The sequence below is a fragment of the Clarias gariepinus genome, chromosome 16 (genome assembly GCF_024256425.1).
Source record: "Clarias gariepinus isolate MV-2021 ecotype Netherlands chromosome 16, CGAR_prim_01v2, whole genome shotgun sequence".
Classification (NCBI taxonomy): domain Eukaryota; kingdom Metazoa; phylum Chordata; class Actinopteri; order Siluriformes; family Clariidae; genus Clarias; species Clarias gariepinus.
The window spans coordinates 14,963,354-14,981,439 of NC_071115.1; the positions used below are offsets into that span (position 1 = coordinate 14,963,354).

Sequence of the window (18,086 nt, forward strand, 5' to 3'; positions counted from 1 at the left end):
TGGCCTGCACCAAGCCCTGACCTCATTCCCAACAAACACCTTTGCAATGAATTGGTGGACCAAATGCGCTCCAGGGTTTCTCCCCTGACATCAGTGCCTGGCCTAACTAATAGTCCTGTGGCTGAATGAGCACAATTTATTTCTTTAATTTGTTGGAAAGCTATTTCAGAAGAGTGGGAGCTGTTATAGCAGCAAAGGGGGAACCAGGTCTGGAATGGGAGTGTCAGTATGATGGTCTGGTGTCCAATTAATTTCGGCCATAGAGTGTATATGTAAATTAAACATCACTAACACATTCTGTGTATAGGGTCGTGGGGGCCTTGAGTCTATCCCAGGAGACTTATGGCTTATGGCGGGGTACACACTGGATAGGGTGCCAATCTATTGCAGGGTATACACATATACACACACTGACATGATCACTCTCACACTATGTGGCAATTTGGGTCAATTATGTATCAATCAACATAATCTGCATGACTTTGGACTGTGGTTGGAAACCAAGAGGAAAAACACCAAGCATGGGGAGAACAAGCAAACCCCATGTATACAAACCCTGAGGAGGGAATCGAACCCAGACCCTGGAGGTGCGAGGCCACAGTGCTAACCTCCATGCCACCATAGATTAAACAAAATAATTTAAGCCATGGCCTTGTAATAAGTATATTATGTAGCTGAGAAAACTGGGGTGGGGGTTATGTGGGCATTTTTTAACTCTAACTCATTTTTTCACTCCACTCCTATCTCAGTCTGTTTAGAAATAAAAATGACATGGCTGAAGCACAGTCATATATTTCTCATATGAGCTAAAAAAAAAAAAAACATGCTATAGTTTGATAAAAATGTAATGACACGCATTGCAGGCAGGAATGAAATAAATATTGGCCGCACTTTTTCAAGATGGAGTATTTTATTAGAGGTGGAAAGGATGAAACTGGTTGACAAATGAGTGGTGCTGCTCCCAGACATGCAGTAAGTATACTGCAAGTAAACACAATCTGTTTAAAGCTTTGAACTGGCTTTAAATTAATCAATTAAGTACATGTTGATCTCCTAGAGAGCCAGTTAAGGCAATACCATGAAAGAAAAAAAATTGTTTATACTGATTGCTATCTGATTGTTGACATTTGTTAGTAATCATGTCATTTTAGCTTGAATACGTGTGTAAAGATCATGTGACGACTTTGCGAGTTGGGAGTTACCGGTGGATGACGCATGGTGTGACAAGGTGTCATGATGACATAGACATAGAGATCATGGGAGTGTTCCAAGAGGCTTCTTTACTAATAACATTACCTTTTATATAAGAGCACAAACAACATCAGGAAGGGAGATTAACATCCGATTTGCTCTTTCAGAACCTTGGAGCCATAAATTAGATGGCTCGGCTAGATACGCCTAGACAACAAGCTTTTTTATTTCCTTTCTGGGAGACGAGTTACTGGGAATTATTGGACTATCTTGAAAGCTAGATATACAGTCAATATAAGATTTACACTCTGTAAAGTGGAATAAAGTGGAATTTAGTCCGTAAAGATTTTGAAAGAGGTAACCTACTGTACCAAGATACACTGCAAGCCCCCCAAAAACCAGGTATTTCATTAGACAGTCTTTTGCTTTGATTACAACTGTGGAATTGTTTTAATAAACTTATGGAATGTCACGACAAATGTTTGTAAAAATGATCAATTTCTCTCCAGAATATATAGTCATGCTGCTTCATAAAGTCTTCTCCAACACATCCCCAAGATTCATAATGGGGTTAAGGTCTGGACTCTGACTCTGGTGGAAATGATGCTTATTTTCACTATTAAACATAGCAGTGAGTTCTACTGGTGTTAATTTATCTTTTTTTTTTTTTTAATGATTTGATTTCTCTAAGCACTTAAGTGATCTCCCATTACACTCATTCAGGATGTTATTCTGACCACATTTCTTCCTCGAAGATGATGATTCACCACTTCAGGTTTAACAAGGGTGTTTTACAGTTCCAATTTTAAAAGTGTTTTTTTTTTTTTCTTGATGCAGTGCAGTAATCTGACCCTACTGAAAAAGAGTAGCATCTTTGCCAAGACCACAGGATATGTCCCTGGACGTGATTGTTTATGAAATGAGAAGCTGCTCATTGCATCACTCATCGTTACTCATCGTCCATACTGCTTTATTCTATATACAGGGGTGCAGGGGGGCATGATGCAGGGTACACCCTGAATGAGGTGCCAATTCATCAAAGGGCACACACACATACACACACTCATTTACATGCTATGGCCAATTCGGGAACGTCAATTAGCCTAATCTGCATGTCTTTGGACTGTGGGAGGAAACCGGCCAAGCAGGGGGAGAACATGCAAACTCCATGCGCACAGAGACGGGAATCAAACCTGACCGGGAATCGAACCCAGACCCTGGAGGTGCAAGATGACAGCCACTAAGCCACTGTCTGTAGTATAAAATACCACATAATCCATGATGCAGGGAAAAAACTAAACTGTGGGGGTAACCAGGGACCCGTAGGAAACCCACCAAGCACAGGGAGAACATGCAAACTCCATGCACACAGATCCCGAGGTGGGAATTAAACCCACACCCTGGAGGTGCTAACTAAGGCACTAAGCCACTGTGCCACCTCTTACTGCATCAGTTAAGGATCAATAACTTATTGTGAGTTGAACCATATTAATCACTGCAGTACTTATCCAATGGAAGACCCTTAACTATTTGCTTAGTTAAATCCAGATGTTGACTTTTTTTTTGACCACACAATGTAGTTTAATACTTTCGGAATGGATGAGCTCATGCAAATTACCTAAATGAGATAAAAAATTAACTTAAGGCAAAATGGAATTTTTTTCAACATACGCTTGAAATGGTAAATAGACTACAGGTATGCGTTTTGCTGATGCTCCTAAAGGCGTATGCGCACACACACACACACAAAGAAGAAGAAAAAACCTGCATTTGGCACATAGTGTCTGTTCCACTCCCACTGAAATCTAGCTTTAGTCACTCTCATTAGCAAATACAGGTTGACTCCCAAGCACAGAGTGTATGAACATACCTTGTATAAATGTAGAACATTGGATTAAATTAGCAGACTAAGTTATATATCACTGCAAACGCTACATTGTGCTAGACTGCAGGATTAGTCTACGCTGTTTACAGCAGGGTAAAACCAAAGCTTGACAGGTTCTAAACACTGTCACATCCATTTAGCTTACTTTGGTTTTAAATTAGCGTGCAATTCGGGAATATTCAGCAGAAAAATGAAGACACCAGTTGCTGCTACAAAGAGGCTTCCGCTCGACTCGTCTTCTTTGTGCGAGGACAAAAAGAACTGATTGAAACCAGTAACTGAAGTATGTTTAAGGCATCTCCCCCACTGCGCCATATCAAAGACTTTACTTTTGTGTTTTCGTCAGTTTACCGAAAGGCAACGTTCTCACAATGCTTAAAAGTTCATTTTCCACTTTTGCTTTAATTACAACGCAATATTTCGACTTGTTTAGTTGGATTAATTTACCGAAACACCCGAGTATAACCGCGGCATTGTGTATAGTCTTGCCTTGTTTCCGATTTCTTTACATGTGACTTGTGAGCATGCTTTCAGTGTTAAAAGTACAAATTCTCTTTATTCTGGAGCAGATTTCAGACAAATCATTCTTACATAACGTTTTCTAAATAGAGCCTTAAGCGTTCTCTGCTAAGTGGTACAAACCTGTTTTGTACATGACGTCCTGTAAGCTATTAAATAGACAGCAATCAAATGAAATTTTAGAGTTTTAAGGTTTTTAAATTGTACGCAGTCTGGATGGTTAAGGTTGTTGTTGTTTTTTCAGTTAGATCGATATAAGAGTCTATTGCACCCAGTGTGTAGAAAAGCTGTGTAAGAGAAGAAAAAAAAATCTATGTTTGATTTCATTAAGTCCACCCAGGTCATTTGGGGCTGTATATGGTTTTGTACGAGCTGCAGAAGTGACCTCGAAACTGTGAGCAGTGGAGCAAAGGAGCCTGACTGTGACATTCCAGCAACTGAAACCACAGCGTTCTGGAAACAAACATCCTGAGGCCAAACAGCGAAGGACGGAAGGAGGTAGGAGGGGTTGCAGGGCTCTTTCACGGTTTTCTTTTCAACATTTTTCCAAATATCCGTTTAAATATGACATGGCACAGGATGTGTTCGCCAAATGGCATCTTCAATCGTGCATGGAAGCGTGAATTAATAGTATGTCTTTTTGAAAAACGCCATCTCTACAGGCATCAATGTCTCTCTTGGGGAAAGAAAAACAAAAAAAGTACCAGACTAGTACCAGAATAACTCCAATCCTTTTTGTCTCTAAATAACACCAGCTTTTCAAAGGGCTTAAATAGCACACCCGATCACAAAGGCAGTAATTACTATCAGCCTTGATAAATCGAAATGGATAGTTTATTACAGTAATCTCCACCCTGTATTTTGCACTTTGAGACAGGAACTCCCATAAATGCAATCAGCTTTTAAGGCTTAAAGAGTGTTCGTAATGGTACATAATGTCAGGAGCTCTGCTGTATAGACTTTATTGAATCTAGGCTGTGAGAATGCAGTTCCACTTCCAGAATCTCGAGGCAGAGTAGACTCGTGAGCTTGTAGACTCAATTAGCAGTTAAAGGTTGTATGTCAGAAGATCAGCTCATGTCGCATAGAGCTTTTGACAGCACGGTGATACTGTATGATGGTGCCTTCCTTTTGTCCTTGGCTGCGTGGACCCGTCGCATTGCATTGTGCTCGAAACGGAGCAAGAGTGCAGCGGAAATCGTTTACACGCCATTTACTTTTACATAACAATGATCAGAGTTAGTTAATATTAATGCCGGTGTTGTTTGAGGTCTATTCATGGGTATAAACTTGCCTATAAATGTTACTTCAGGATCTTATTGCCTTCAAGTTGAGAGTAAAAAAAAAAAAACGTGACTAAGACTGATATTTGAAGTCTTTATATTGCTTTCATGCTGGCTCTTTTATGCCTCAGCTTCCTCTCCCCCGCTTTATATGTACCACCCTTCTTCTTCTACATCTATTTCTCCCCTTCTCCGCTCTCTTATCCTCTAGCCTACCCGTCTCTATCCACAGCTCACATTTTTTACTTTATTGCAATTTTCACACAGTCAGGCGGAAATCGGCTGGGAGGAGAACGGGAACGGGGGGAGCTGGATGAGACTGAGACTGTCTTAGAAAAGATGAAAATAAAAGTCAAATTCAACCAAACCTGATAGCCCCTCTCCCAAGAGCAAGCACCGCACCTGAAGCATCTTAACAAACACTCCGACTATGCAGAAACAGAAGCGCGCCTCTTACAACAACAGCATTTGAGTTTCGTCTAAATGTGGATTTCATTAATACATCCGTCATCACACATGTTCTCTCTCTCTCTCTTTTCGATAGAGCACTATATGTAGTATTGCTGGATGTTGTTCTAACTTTGAGGTGAGACCACTGTGATATGCACCAGAAGGCCAGATTACGAGTAAGCCCCGCTGCCCTGTCTGAATTATCTGCCAATGAATCAGGTGCTCTCTGGCTCAGCACCTCTGATGGCAGCAAATTACTGTGACAAAGTAGCACTGGGCAGCTGTCAGGCATGAGTTCTCATCACGCACTATGCTCTGATGGCAGTGCAATCGCATTACAAGTTCACCAGGTCAAAGTAGACTCTCCCTCTCTCTCTCTAAAAGAGGAAGGATATGTCCTGAAAGATCCAGGTTGAACGTTTGAGGATTTTTTTTTGCGTGTGATGGCTATGTGAGGAGATACAGCAAGACCCTGAAAATGTGCTCATGATGCACCTTGCATTGATGTTCAATTAAGCAAGGCTAAAGCTTATCAACTTAATTGCACCTGGGCTGTTTGGGAAGCATTCGGTATATAGATCATCAGCGACATCAGGAGTGAAGTGCAAATTTATAATCAACAGAAATAATTCTTAAATTAGAAACGTGTCAAAAGCACAAGTCACAGGTAGCCTGAAGCCTGTCTCAGGGGGACTCCAGGCACGAGTAGGGTACTCTGGTTGCCAATACATATCAAGGAACACACACACACACACACACACACACACAACCCCCCCGAAACACACCCACATACTGTATAATCACTCACACATTTGGAAATGCCACTTAGTCTAATCTGCATTTCTTTGGACTGTAGAAGAAAACCTGATCGCCCAGAGGAAACACACCACGCATGTGAAGAACATACTACCTCCATGTGCCCTGAGGTGGGAATCGAAAACACTCAGTGCTGGAAATGTGAGGCCACAGTGTTATGGAAAATTAGGAAAAGAAAAAAAAACGGAATTATGTAATCAATTTGACCAGCCTGGTGGCCAATCTTTATTGATTGCACATTCCACTAGTAATCGCAGAGTGTGAAGGTTTAATTAGCAGAGTAATATCACAGTTTTGCTTAAAATATTGCAATGCACACAACATTAAATCAAATTCAAATTCAAATTCAAATTTTATTTGTCACATACACAAACATACACAGTACGAAATGTAGTGAAATGCATTATACGACTGCCATTGACCCTAAAAGAGAATTAAAGTTTACAAATAAGAAATAAATATAAATAAAAGAATACGATAGAAATTAAATAAAAAAATTTAATTAAACTAGGAAAAAATAGAACTAAATTATTATGAGTGACAAATCAAGAGTTCAAAAGAGGACAAATTGTTGGTGCGCGTCTCGCTGAAGCATCTGTGACTGAGACAGCAAGTCTCTACATACACTATATATATATGTATATACTGTATATATGTATATACTATATACCGTATTTATAGACACAGAATAGATTTGATTATAAATAACGATTTTCTATAATAATAATAATAAAAAAACAACAACACCCCCCTGAAAACTATTCCCCAGGAAAACTACATTAAGTAACCATGAACAACTTACACCCTAAAAAATTTACACGCTGGTTCAAGAGGCAGACCAACTCACATGCAAACCTGGCTAGCAGTAAATTTCCCTAAGCTTAATACATCTGACAGAATAAGTTTCTCGAAGCGCTTCCTGTTTTTCAGCCTTATTTTGTACTGACCACTGTGTTTCCCCCCAGTGTTTTCTCAAGTTTCCAGGGTCATAGTGGTTAGATTTAATATTCCATTTGAAGAAAAGAAGAAAAAAAAAACTTTTCCAGTCTGGGTTTTAAACCGAATAGAGATACAGGTATGAATTTAAACAAGTGGCAGAATGTTACACGGGGAAAGTGCACTCGGGTTGAACGGTTGGACACGGGGCATGGTTCAGCTCACGCTTTTGGGTTTGTACTCATCACGGAGGTGTTTTTTGCTTAGAAATGCAGCCTAATTGAGTCTGAAAATGGTTCCAAATGGCTCAGTACATCAGGTCCATAGTCTAGTCACACACAAGTCTAATACTTCAGAATCAATACCATCCCAGACTGCTAATCTAAGATACGAGGCATTAGCCAGCCATTGAAATGCCTGTAATTTGTATCTGATTCTCATACTAAGGTGATTGCACTCCTCAGAAAAAGAAATAAAAAAATAAAACAAACATCCTTACTTCACCCCAGCAGAGAAATGAATGGCAAATCGCTTCAAAAGGCCACCTTGTACACATGGGTGAAAAGGGTAAGTGCTGTCAGGAGCAGATATCTGAGTCAAATGATGGAGAACAGAAAAGCGAAGCTTTGCAAAGAATGCAGAAAGGAAAAACCTTTCACTCGAACAGTTTTATTCCTCTTATAGAACAGCATTAAACTCATGGTCAGAAGGATCTTTACCTTGCTTTCATTTGAAGTGTAGGTTCAGTGCATACAGCCCCTTGAAAATGGACAGCTGCTCATGAGAGGTACTTACATTGAGAGTCAGTAAGAGAAGAATAACTACACCACGAAGGAATATGTACGACTGAGAGCACCAGCTGACCTTTGGTTCATGGAAGGCCGATAATTCAAAGTCGAAATAATTAACGAAACTTTTGCTGATGCAACTATGAATTCGCAATAGTTCCTTATGCCCACAAGAAAATGGTGCCTTTAAATGAACCAGTGTGAAAGCATAAAAAGCATCATTTCTTTTATACTTTCATGACACAATGTGATGGCAGTGTGCGGTAATATGAAAACCTTGGAGTTGTAAGGGTCTAAGTTTTTTTTTCTCCTCCTTCTTTTTAATGAGGCACTGTGGTGCAGAAATTAGCATTGCTGCCTCACAGCTCCAGGGTCCCTGTTTCTATTTCTGACCTAAAGGTACTGTCTATATACAGTAGATGGTCTCTGTAGATGTTCTCCTTGTGTCTATATGGGTTTCTTTAAGGTTCATCGGCCTCCTCCCTACCTCTAAATACCATGCTGGTAGATGCATTGGAGATTCTAAATTCCCCTTAGGTGTCAATTTGTGTGTATGATGCAAACTGGTGTTCTGTGCAGTGTGTATTCTCATCGAACGCCCAGAATTCTCAGAATAGACACTAGTTTTATCGCAACCCTGAATATCATCTATGATAACATGATAATAATATGATAATGGTCTGAGTTCTCCAGGTGAAGATGCCTTATTGATGCCAGTGCTTAGAGGAGAGTGGCCAGGCTGGGTCGACCTGATAGAAAAGGCAACTGTAACTCAAATAACATCCTTTAGCAATCAAGATAAGCTGAAGATCATCCTCCAATGCACAACATGTTAAACCTTGAAAAAGATGGGCTACAGCAGCAGATATACCAGGTACCAATCATGTCAGCTAAGAAACTGAGGATACAATTTGCATGAACTCACCAAAATTGGTCAACAGAATATAGAAAAAAACATTGCCTGGTCTGAGAAGTCTTGATTTATGCTGCAACATTTGGAATTTGTCATAAACAACATGGAAGCATGGATCCACTCTGCCTTGTATCAACAGTTCTGGCTGGAGGTGTAATGGTCATGGCACACTTTGGACCCCAATTGAGCATTGTTTAAATGCCACATCCTACCTGAGCATTGTTGATGACCATGTTCATCCTTTTTTATGATAACACACCTTTTTTCAAAGCAACAATCATCTCTGTCTAGTTTCTTGAACATGACAATGGGTTCACCGTACTCAAACGGCCTCCACAGCCACCAGATCTCAATCCAATGGAACACTTTTGGTATGTGGTGGAACAGGAAGCACCTTGTTGAATCCGTGCATGAAGATTTAATGCAGTTCTGAAAGGAAAACGTGGTCCAACCGAGTACTAACAAGCTGTACCTAGTGAAGTGGTTAGTAAGTGTGCATGCTTTTTTTTTTTTTTTGGTATTTCTCAAAATGATGTGTGACTTTAATGCTTTGTCCTTCTGGAGCAGTGTGGATTTTGTTAGGCAGATATCGTGTGAACTTCATCTGAATGCATTTACAGTACAATGCTGTTGTTTTGCTTATATGTTTAGCACATAATTCAAAGACTTCAGATAAGACGAAGATACGTATCATGTTTTCTTTGTATTTTGAAAAGCACAGAGCAGTACATCAAAGTCAGAGGTGACACATTTTTTATACAATGTTCCCAAAAGTGTTTTAGTTCACAAAAAAAGTGAAACTAATGTCTAAGCAGGTATAATATTTGTTAATATAGCTTATGGCTTCTCCATTACTCATATGCAAATGAAATGACTCATATGCAACATTACAAACATGAGGGAGGACATTTCAAATGATTAAATTATTTACATGATTTAAGATCATTAAACCTGGAATATTGTCAACAAAGTGAAAGTTCAAAAACGGAATCACAGAGAACATGACTTTCAATATCCCTGACCTTGTCAATAGTTGCAGATGACAATCATAGAGAGACACTGAACGACTTGTAGCATGATGTAGTTGAGAAATCACCCTTCACAGCCTTGTTCTGAGCTGAGAGTATCTAATACCCAGGGTTTTTGTTGAGGCGTTAAAGTGGTGAAGTGTTAAAATCAAGGTCTGGGATTTTCTGATTGTTCACCTGAAGCCACTCAGTCACGTCTCACTGCTACCCATTCCAAGACAGAGCAGCTGTTCTGAGGATCCATCCGTATTCAATCCTCGGCATATTTTATACATGAAGAATACTACCTCATTCGGGGTTTTTTTTTTACCCTTCCTTCTATTTAATAGCGTTTTTAAACATTACTTAAAGATATTTCTCAATATTTGTACATGTTGTGAAAGATATGCAGTATGACTCAACAGATGTTTGTTTATTGATAGCGGTGATTAAATAGGGTGGAGCTCAATCTAAGTGTGTGTTACAGTATATTGGCTGTTGAGTGGAAGCATAGTAGAGATTCCATAATCATGATTCCTCCTATTGTTCTAAGTTCAGGGTGGCAGCCACCAGGAGACAGAGTGTTCTCGATTCCGAACCAGTAGACATCTCTGCGAAAATAAAAGAAAATTACGCCCTTTACAACAGCCAGACAGGATGACAGACTTCAGAATTGAAAATGGAGATTAAAGAAAATGACTCCTGAAGAGAAAGCAAGAGTTCAGTTAGGCAGTCAGATGCAGTCTAGCCTGAGATTTCGCTTTTTTTTCCTTTTTTTTTGGCATTATGACAATGAATAAAAAGAAATACAGGTTAATAGCAATGAATGCAATGTAATTTTCCACTGACAGCATCGAATCCTTAAAGAAGGGCTTGGATGAGATGTATCTGCCTCGACACACAAAAGAACTCAAAAGCTGTTCTATTAGTTAGTTGCCAGCATCCTGATGGATTGGGTTGTAATTGCTTTTTGCAGTGCTGTTCTGAACAATAGATTCCAAAAGACGCATGTCCTGATTTTTATAGAAGTGTGCATTGTGTGACTTATAATTAGCTGAGCTTGTGAATTTTCAGCGCTCGTTGTTAGTCAACAAATGGCATTTCGATCGTGCAAAACGTTCAGAAATTTTGAAACTTACATGTCCACATGCGGATGCACATGCCACACATGGAGATGACACTGGCGATGCTGAGCGCTCTGCCGCACTCCGGGCTCATCAGGCAGTTTTTGGTACTCTTGCAGCACCGCAAGCAGCCGTTCGGGCCCGAATCGGCACGCTTGCTCTCCGAGTAGCCTTTATCCACGTTGCTTGTTTGCTGCTGCCTTATGACATCAGGGTGGCCCCTCTTCATATAATCCTCCTCCATGGCTAAGGTCCAGGCTTACGTCTGTGGGAACGTGTAAAGGAGATAGGCAGTGACAGACTCTGGGGTTGAAATAACCAATCGATAGAAATAATGTTACACTATCTGAGGCCATCCTTTTGTTGTCATTAACTGATATGGAAATCAGTCGATAGTATACGGATCATCGAGCTGCTATCTGCACACTGCTGTCATACACCGTGCCTTGGCAAGCCACCAAAAGGACACCCAAAACCTTCAAGGGCAATTAGCCACATATCTGACTGGCTTCAGCAGTTTCTGTTTTTGTCCCCCCACTGTGACAAAGGCATGCGAAACCAGCCAATGCAATTGTGCATGCGAGGTGGGTCAACTCCTTGACTGCCATGTCTCAGCAATCACATAACAGATTACCATTAAAAACGGTACTCAGACCGCCATCCGTATTACCTCTGAGGATTTGATTCATTAACTTTAGCTCTGGGCTAACTACTTTATTACCATAGCATTACAGGTGTAGAACAATGGATGCACAGGCTTCATTTCTGAGCTTTGCATTTCTCTGAAATCTCGCAGTGTACAATGACAATGGCTATAAGAACGGCTCAAATGATGAAGCAGCAGTGCAATTTACCTCTGCTATACCTTCCAGAAAACAGTTAAACTTTTATGTGTGTTATTTTTCTTGAATTGTTCTTAGGCCCTAGCGGATTCTATTCTTTTTTTTTTTTTTTTTTTAAAGAAATCGAATTAGATGGAATTAAAATCCTCAATCACACTGCTGTCACAGACAGAGAGCGCACAGAACACAATAAGAGCCGAGTCTTATCAAGTATTCTTTATTTACCTCCCGAGCTTCCTCTTTGTCTTCTTTCCACCCTTCAAATGTGCTCCAAATGAACCAGACAAAATCCTTCACATCGTCTTCACTTCTACCTTCATGGCTTTTCTGTTGTTGATAAAGTCATTCTTTAGGGCAGTGGCTCTCTTTAAATCACAGAACAAACCTAAATAGCCTTGCCCTTGGATTGGTGCTCTTCTAAGGGTGTGTATTCAGGTTTCTCCAGCCTGTCGACTTTCAACAGAGCAGTTTGTGCTTCCTGCATATCACAGATGCTTGTGTGTTACCTTGATTTATTTATTCATGTGTCACAAGGCAATGCTAATTTTAGGTTGTTGTGATGTTTCTAGCCCATGTACATTAAAGGAACCGTTTTGATTGCTACAAAATGTCCACATACTGCATTTTTAGACAGAGACATTTAAATGTCTAGTTAGATTAAATGTTAAATAGTGTCTCGTCACCGCTGGAATGTAAATTAATACAGGGATTTCACACCCTCTCAGATTTTAATTAATAAACCCAATTTAGTTGCAAAGTGCTGAAACTGGCGACAAAATGGAGAAGTGAGAGATGCGTCCATCTGGTTCAAGAAGTTTTCCGCGCAGGTTCATGTCCTTATCAATCTAAAAAACTTGGCCTCTATTTAAGAAGCTTGAACAGATCCGACTAGGAAATGTAAGGGTCACGCAGAGATGACATCACTCACTCACTCACTCATCGTCTATATTGCTTTTGTCGCAGGGGTCCTGGAGCCTATCACAGGAGATTTAGAGCATGAGGCGGGGTATACCCTGGACAGGGTGCCAATCCATCATAGGGCATTCCGCACTACGGGCAATCTGAGAAGACCAATTAGCCTAATCTGCATGTCTTTGGACTGTGAGAGGACATGCTTTGGAATGCTTGGTTAATAAACACAGGTTGTTAACGAACTACATCAGTTAGGAAGGTTAAACTCAAATGTTGAGCCATAGTATAAAAAAAACATTCATATTTTCTGTAGTCAGAAATGTGGTACTGTATATTAGCAGTCTCCTGAATAAGACATTAAGCAGAAGATGAAGGTGCAGCAGATGTCCAGACACAGGTGCCAGTAGCAGCACTGGTCCCCAAATGGCCTTTGTTTTAACAAGACACAATAGAGCTGCTCTTCATATGAGGGGATGAGCTGGAGGCCTTGAACCATTTCAGCCCCTTTGTTCTCCCAAAGGTATTACCTTGGACTACTGTAGTTTGGTACAATTACTTGGTTTAATTAATTATTTTGTCATAATTAATTTATGAATACAATCCAACTATTAAGGTAAGTATAGAAAATGTGTGCAGTTATGTTTTAACTTCTTATTAGCATTATATTGGAGCTTTTTCAAGCCTACTTGTTTTTGTTGACTCTTTGAGATTTGAGTAAAGTCAATTAAATTAAATTCAAGTGATTGGTCAAATGAAAAATTCACTCACTCATCATCAGTCCTGATTTATTCTGTATACAGGGTCACTAGGCACCTGGAGCCTACCCCAGTAGACTTAGCGCACAAGGCAGGGTACACACTGGATGGGGTGCCAATCCACTGCAAAGCACACACACACGCTCATTCAAACACTACGGGCAATTTGGGAATGCTAAATAGCCTAATCTGGATGTCTTTGGACGGGAGGAAACCGAAACACCCTGATGAAACCCACCGTGCACAGGAAGAGCATGCAAACTCCATGCACACAGACCCGAGGCAGGAATGAAACACGATACCTGGAGGTGCAACAAAGAAAAAATAATGAAAACAAAATTAAGATTAAATTAATAATCTTAGATTAATAAAGATTATCCACCACTGTAATAAATAAATATAGAAAAAAGAAATCTCAAATCCCCTAGTTACACCTCATGAACCCCAGTCTAAGAGATCTGAAACTTTTAAATGACTGGCCAAAGTTGTTTTTACTCACGTTGACCTACTGACCTAAGGATGATTTTTCTTTACTCTGGGAATATGCAGAATGCCCAATGATAAGTAGAATTCTGACAGTTTTAGTTTTATAAGTGTTTGAGTGAAACTTCAGACTATCAGCATTTCCAAAACCAAATATACTGTAGATCGAAAGAGATAATCTTTTATTTTCCCCATCAAGATGAATTGTGGTTGTTTATACAGGTCTACAGTATATCAGGGGTATGTTTAAGATTTCCAACACCATTAAAACAGTTTTGCAATTTGTGGCTTGTACATGGCCTGAGATCACATTAATCTCTTATGACTAGTGATGCACAGATCAATATTCACCTTGTTGACTTGGATCAATCTAACAGCTTATACGATGGCTGATGTTCATTTTGTTGGTCTAGTAAGTCTAATAAGTAGTATTACAATATCTCTAATAACAAAAAGGACACACACACATTGTTTGGTTTTTATGAAAATGTCAAAATGTAAAAAAAAAAAAAAAATCAGTGATATGCAGTTTGTAAGACGTGTTTGAGTAACATTTCAAGAGGGGATTCTACAAAAAAATACATTTTATATTTTGTTTCTAAAAACTTTTATATTTGCATTTATATTTATTTTATGTTTAAAAAAAAAGTTTATTTTATGGGCCATGTAAGTGTTTACAAAATTAATCTGTCATGTGAAAGAAGGTTATATTAAAGGTTGTTTCAAAAATCAGTTGAATTAAATGTGTTCTTATTCGAAGTGTGAACGGCTTAATGATGTTAAAACAGGTCCGTTTTTTATTATAAAGATATTTTTGGTGCAATAGGAGGAATAAATAACCAAAAAACTAAATAAATAAATGAATAAATATTAAATCATTTGTATCTGTATCAGCAAAGAATTTTGTAATCACTGCATCCAGTGTTGCCAGATTGGGCGAGTTCCCACTTAATTGGGTGTTTTTGAGCTTGTGGGTCTAAATTGGTGTAGGTGGCTGAACAAAATTTGGGCTGGTTTAAAATGAGCGTTGTGGGTTTTCAAACATTATAAATTTTATCGGTTATGTAAAACAAAAAGTTGCCAGTACTCCAAGCAATCAGTTATCACGATCTTTATGGACAGACATACTGTATCCACCTACTGTAATATTAATGACTAGACATACAGTAGGTGCTGACTCGCCATCATGCGCAGGTGAGTTTTTTAGCAAGTGCACTAGAGGTCTGAAGGGTTAAGGTGGTGATGCCGAAGTGGGTGAAATTACAACCAAAATGTTTAAGCTAGTGGTCTGTTCAGCATTTAAAGTTAAGATCTCACCTGTATGTTACCAGTAAAGTAGAATAAGTTAATTACGCCTTATTCTTTTTTGTGCGTACTTTAATAATGTGCTGTGATTGTTTTGGTGCTTGTGCAAAGAGGTGGATTATACTATATTGTTCTTCTTAAGCTAGAATACAGAGAAATGCTCCTTGCTGTATCAATAAATGATCCTCTGCCTTTAATTAGCTTCAGTCTTAGATAATGTCAGTAAAATTTTCCACAAAGGACTTACAGTAAAATTTATCTTTAGTGTAGATTACTGATAGTAAGTATGCTTTCATTGTTTTGACACTATGCAGTGTTAACTCTGAAGCAACGTCTGTCAGTTACAGTCTATGAAGTTAAAAGAAATAGCTGGTGTAGTTAACAGTAGAATATGTGAGTTATTATCTCCAAGCCTTATGTCTTTATATGATATTTTTAAATATCACAGTAAAGGCAGCACCCCCAGTGTTTCTCCTTGGTATCAAATGGAAGCTCTGTATATGCAATGATTAGTGATGTGCATGAAATCTTAGTCATATGAACCAGACTCATACACTTTACCTAAATTACTAAACCTCCACTGAGATGGCCTCCCAAGTGACAGACCGAACCACAGGTTAATGTATGCACGAAAAGGAGGAACCATGTGGGCGTGGCTACACTCTCATGACATCAAAAAACCTCGTTCGGGCAACCTTTTACATTTAGATTCATCAGAAAGAGATTTGTCATGGGTCTGAACGTAACCATTGCGGGTGTCATCCGCTCTTCAAGAGCTCTCAACAAGACTTTGTGCCAGAACTCCAAAATCCTGCAACGAAGAAACCCTCAGAAGAAGTTCCAGAGCGCCGCCATCGGTAACCAGGCAACCAGCGCCTCACCGAAGGACAGTCATTCTTTGAGGTCATTATTATGGAAACCCTACCAGAGTGGACCACTTTTAGTATACTGAGACCACTTAACAGGCCAATATCATGAAAATCTCTCAAACTAAACAGCTTAGAATCTTGACATTGTCTTTGACAAGTTACAAATTGTACCACTCCATCATCCATGGTCAATAATGTTGTTTTATGGAATCTAAGCTTCACAAAACAGTCCATTTTGTATTTCTTGTTACACTGACACCACAAAAATAAAGATCTTTAAATATACCAAGCCAATCATTTCAAAACAATTATTCGTACATAGGCCTGAGAGCAGCAGCAGTTGTTAAAGGGATAGTTTTTTTGCAATTAGTTTGCAATAAATGTGATGATCCTGCCTGTCATGACATGGAATATATATCTATGGAATCATGGAAAAGGGGCGACTAAGTGGTTAGCACTGTAAGCTTGCACCTCCAGGGTTCAGGTTCGATTCCTTCCTTGGGGTCTGTGTACAGTACATGGAGTTTCCATATTCTCTCCGTGCTTGGTGGGGTTCTTTTGGGTACTCCGTTTTTTTCCACAGACCATTAAGTCATAAAGTTATGCACAATTAGGGGTGTGGAGAATTTGAGTGACAGCTCCATGGCAGGTTGCAACGATGAGCTACCTCTCATCGTCGTAGTTAAGCTTTCCACAAGAAATGTATGGGTGGACACAGGGCAACGTATAGGGCACGGATGAGTTTGGTTTAATGCATTAGAATAAAAATTAACTTCATCCACCATAGCATTTTAGCTACAGTAAGCTAGAGCTAAGCCTTCAAACAACAGCCCATGCATTCGGGCATTTATATGAGGTTGAGTCAAAAATTATGTGCCGTTTATATTGAAACCCTCCGTTGGCCGCATTATCGTCTAATAATCGTTTTCTGCTCAAGGCTACTGTCGCCCCAGTTGGTGCTGTGCAGGTGACACTTGTGATTTGCACAAAAGAAGAACAGAGATGCAAAAGCTTCTCGACAGATAGACAAAGTGTATTGAAAAGCAAACAGATTATTTAGATAAGTTAGGCAATTGTTGTTAAAAAAAGTAAATAAGAATAAATTTCACACCCAGAGTGTGGATAATTTCTTTTGAATTTAATTTATTACATGATACATTTGTACACTCATTCACATTTGCACTCACCCTGGACATTTCTGGACTTTTATAGACATTTATACTTCATTTTATTTTGCTTAATTCATTTTGCAAACTTCTAGTCATTTAATTTCTGCATACTTTCAGGACATTTATATCCATTTCATTGTGCAGACTTTTGCACATTTTCCATTTTTGCATATTTGTACAGTCATTACTGTGTATATTTTGTACAGCTAGGTTAAAAAAAAAAAAATAAAAAATATATATATATATATATATATATATATATATATATATATTCCATATTTTATATTCTGTTCTTCTGATCTGCAGTTTTTCTATATTTTAGAAAGAAGGTCTATATATTTCATTCTTTATTTTCATTCCCCAATTTATTTGTATTTCTATTGATAATTTTGTTTTAAAAGATCACAAGCGGTCGTATAAGATTTTCGCTGCATATCATACTGTGTATGATGTCTATGTGACGAATAAAATTTGAATTTGATAAAAATTTTTGACTGTCCCTCAGAAATTAACTGAAGTTTAGAAGGATGGCAACAACCCACAGTTCCCACAGTTGATCTTCAAAACCGCCCTTCAGAAAGCCTATAGGTGATGTCATGGAGGGTTTGTTTATACAGTCTATGATGGCAAGAGAGCGCCATAAAGGTATTCTCTTTGGTCAGGATCAATGTGCGAGTGAATTAATGAGAAGAATCGGGGTCAGAATACAGAGAGCTGGCACACAGAAGATCAAAAACCACCAAAACAAAAGCGCTATGTCTGGGGAGGTGGGGGGAAGACAGAATCAAGGAATGGTGATGCACACCTGAAGATCAGTCAGGTTAGCCAGGGCTCAGAGC

General features: G+C 39.1%; 1 long non-coding RNA gene across 1 annotated transcript; it reads right to left on the reverse strand.

Annotated features, from left to right (window-relative positions):
- Positions 1-9,465: 9,465 nt before the first annotated feature.
- LOC128544830 (uncharacterized) lies at positions 9,466-12,123 on the reverse strand. Its single transcript, XR_008365817.1, has 3 exons — positions 11,980-12,123; positions 10,928-11,177; positions 9,466-10,399 (listed from the first exon to the last, which is right to left on the reverse strand). It is a non-coding gene; the product is annotated as an uncharacterized LOC128544830 (long non-coding RNA).
- Between the last annotated feature and the right edge of the window lie 5,963 nt (positions 12,124-18,086).